The sequence below is a fragment of the Lissotriton vulgaris genome, chromosome 10 (assembly GCF_964263255.1).
Source record: "Lissotriton vulgaris chromosome 10, aLisVul1.2, whole genome shotgun sequence".
NCBI lineage: Eukaryota > Metazoa > Chordata > Amphibia > Caudata > Salamandridae > Lissotriton > Lissotriton vulgaris.
The window spans coordinates 29636707-29640736 of NC_141698.1; positions in this window are offsets into that span (position 1 = coordinate 29636707).

The following is a 4030-nucleotide window of genomic DNA, read 5'->3' on the forward strand; positions in this document are numbered from 1 at the left end:
ACGGACACAAGATACAGTTAAGATAAGTATTACAACACAATTCAAAGACTCTGATGTTGAAAAGTAATTATAATGCAGGGAATGATTAACATTTGGATAAGGTAAACATACAGAATCTACCACTTTAAACAAACAAAAGGAGGTATAAAAAATCATGCTACCCCAGCATTAATCAATTTGGACAGAACAAATCAATGTACCCTGAGTTTGTTGGCCCGAATCATCCACACCCAACTCAGGAATTTGCCAGTAGCAGTAACAATGGATTCCTGTTTTCTTGTCTGTAGAATCCTCAAAGCTTCAATGGCAACTCTGGTGCCAAGCTTATTACAGATGGGTTTAAGCCATTTCCTCCTCGGTTGGCTGTAGGCCGGGCAAACAAAAGGCACGTGGGGAATAGATTCTTGGTGTGCCAAACACACGGGACATAGGTCTGTCGTGGGCTTATGCCGTCTACTAGTGAAGGCTCTGGTCGGCAGAAAGCTTACCCTAAACTGATGATAGAGCTTCCTATCCAGTGGTTTTGAAGTGAGGTCCCAGTAGGGATCAAACAGAGGCTCATGCTTTATCGATAGGAAGTCGCTGGTTAGTGTAGGCCCAATTATGGAAGAAAAACGCTTCATTTTCACAAAATCCATATAGATAGCCTTAAGCTCCTTTTTTTGTGGGAAAAGGAGTCGATTCAGGGTTAACCAACGAATTGCCCATCCCCATTGGTACTGAAGCCATCTGATCTTACTTGGGGTTCCAACCCCCCTAAAATCCAAGAGGGCTCTGGCATAAAGTAGAAGCTCAGGTGTGGCCCATAGCCTTCTCCGAAGGGCTATAGGCCTAAATCTAACTAGGTCCTCAATGTGGTGACATCCCAGATCCAGAAATAAGGGCACCAATGGGGTGGATTGCGGCAATCCTGTTAATGCCCTCATGAATTTATTTTGGGCGGTAACCATGGGCGTTATGTCCTCATGGCTCCTGTAGTTCTGCGCCATTTAAAACAGCGCTTACCACTTTGGTGTTATATATTTTAAGGGCAGTGGCAATAGGTTTAGTGTGTGAAAGCCTATTTTCTTTAAGGAGGGCCCCAGCAAGCTGCGCGTGCTTCAAATCAAGCATGTCAATTTGCGGCTTCCATTGCAGCTTCCTGTTTAAGGTTATCCCCAGTTAGGTAAACACATCAGTCTGCTCTAGGACAACATTGTTCATGTAGACTTTGGCCCTTATGGCTTTTGATTTGTGAAGAACCATAAATTTTGTCTTGCCCACATTTACCGCCAACTCATGATCATGGCAAAACTCCTCAAAACGGGACAGAGTCACCTGTACCCCAGATTGGGTATTAGATCAAATCAGAGTGTCATCCGCAAACATGAGTAGGGGAAATTTCAATCCCCCCAGGGTTTGAGCATCTGTGGGGCATGTGGAATAAAATTGCACTACCCTGTTTATAAATAAGGAAAACAAGGTATGCGCGAGAACGCATCCTTGGCGCAAGCCCTTTGTCACAGGAAATTTTCTGTAATCTCTCCGTGTGTACCCCATCTAACCTGGGCGTGGTTGGAGTCATGACTAACATCCCCACTTGTAAGAAGGTTCTCCACATTTTATTTCGTGGGACCAAGTCTAAAGCAGACTTTAAATCAATGAATGCCGCATATAGCGTTCCCCCACCTACGATAACAACCCTCCAATGGATCATCACAAACCTCAGCACCTGATCAATTGTACTGGTGTGGGGGTGGAAACCTGCCTGCAGGGGAGATACAATCTTGGCATCCTCTATCCATAATTGGATCCGGATTAAAACTAACCTGGCCACGATTTTCTGTATAGAATCTATCAGGCTAATAGGCCTGTAATTGCATTGCAGTGCTCGATCCCCCTTTTTGTAAACCGGTATAATGACCGCAACGGACCACATGTCAATATCCGCCTGTGTGGTGCAACTTTGGAGACAAGAAATTGAATTGACAACCAGATCCTTCATTGCAACTAGGTCCCCTTCATTATCAACAAGCCTAGACCATCTTACTGTCCTCATGTCATTTGATAATGATACTACGGGGGGGGGTTCATCTACCAACTTTTTGGAGGGGTCCTGTGGAGTCAGGGCCTTTATTGTCAGGATCAATGGGTCATGGTCCCTTTCCAAACATTCCTGGACTCTCATATCAATTAGAGAATGCCATGATTCAACATTTAAAAGAATAAAATCGATGCAGCTACTCCTGGTGCCATTTTTAAAGGTGTGCGCACCCTTCCTATTAGAATCAGACCTCCCATTTACGGCTCGCACAGGCCTTTCCAGACACAGCCCCTTAAGTTGCAGGGCTGCTTCTGTCCATTTTTTAACAGGGCACAAGTCTAGGGTCAGAATGTTCCACTGCATATCCTCTTCTGCACTTAACTTACCATCCTCTGAATCCAACGGTTCAAAGGTGCAGTTAAAGTCTCCCATAATAATCAAGTTGCACCCTTCCTTCCGATTATCTAAAAAACTATCAAGGTGGACAACAGTCTTGGATCGCCTCCCTCCTGGTTGGCCTCTGGCATACACAATAATTACACTAGTATCAGGGGCGTAGTTCGACCGAAGCCGGATTACCAAGATGTCTGGGCTTTCGATGGTGACCTCATCAACCTTTATTTCAATTTGCTGTTTCACCCAACAAGTAAGACCACCAGAGGGTCAACCTTTCCGCACCCCTACCGTGGGCTTAGAGAAGTTTAAAAACCCAAGGTGGTGGACCTGATCCAAAGACCAGGTCTCCTGGAATGCCAGGAGATCAAACTGTTCAACAAACCCAGCCCATTCGCCTGATACGGTTTTAGATAAAAGTCCTGCAATGTTCCAGGAACATACTGTCATAACGGACTTATGATCACCTTGCAAAATACTACCTGAGGGAGAGGGGAGCATGGGTGACTCTTCTACCTGCGTGCCAAAACTCCGTGGGCACTGATTTGAGATATGACCCAGTGGGTGTAAAATTACAATGTTTGCCTGCACTTCCCTTCTCTGTCTCACTTGGATAGTAAGCGCACCCCCGGGGCATCCCAGATTATTGCACAATACGTCCCCCACTGAGGAGATCACTCCAAATCTATTGAGGAACCCAGATGTATTATGAGAGGGGGAACCGTAACCGTGACCCTTCGGAACCCTGGGAAAACTAAACCCAACGGGGATACGGCAATCGTATGCTGACAGTCAGTCAATATCTTCAAGTGAGGCCAGAGTGTTAAATCAATTGTTAAGGGGGATCTGGTGGTTAGGTTGGCCATATGTTTTCAAAGGCCATCTCCTTCCATCATTATAGGGTGTGGCCGTAAGGCAGTAGAAGTACCCCAGAGGAAGGACATAGATGTCGTCTCTAGCGGAAACATCCCCCACCCTCGCCAGAATTTTCTGGACCATACCAGGTGAGCCAAAACTTAAGACCACACAATCAGCCCTGAGAGACTGTTGTGTCTTCCCTATCCATGATACTCTACCTTCCATTTTGAATTCTTTGAACAGTTGGTTTTTAAACCCCGTCCTTAAACTCAATAGATGTAAAGCCTTATTTCTAAATGCTGGCCAGTCCTCAGTTACCAGCGACGCCAACCTTGGGACATTGCCCAGAACTATAGTATAAGCATCTAGTAGACACGATTGATTGGATGGACATGTTCGAGATGCCCTCAGAGCAGGTTGCAACCCCAGTGAAAAAGGGCCCCCCTGTGACATAAAAGTCGGATTACTAGATTCGGGAGCTGGATCAATATGGTTTCGTACTTCGGGGGCAACCCCTCTTACTACCTGAACTCCACCACCCCCCTGTGAAACACCACACCCAACAACCGTCTGGGCTGGAGCCAGAGTCGAGGTAGGATGTAATATACCTGTTCAAGTTTACTTAATCTACCCTCTATCTGGCTCAATTTGTGGGCGAGGGGTTCAAGAACATTGGCGATTCCCTGCATCATGTGCGTGTAGAAGGAATCCTCAATTGAAATGGAGGGGATAATGTCTGCCACATTAGATGGAATA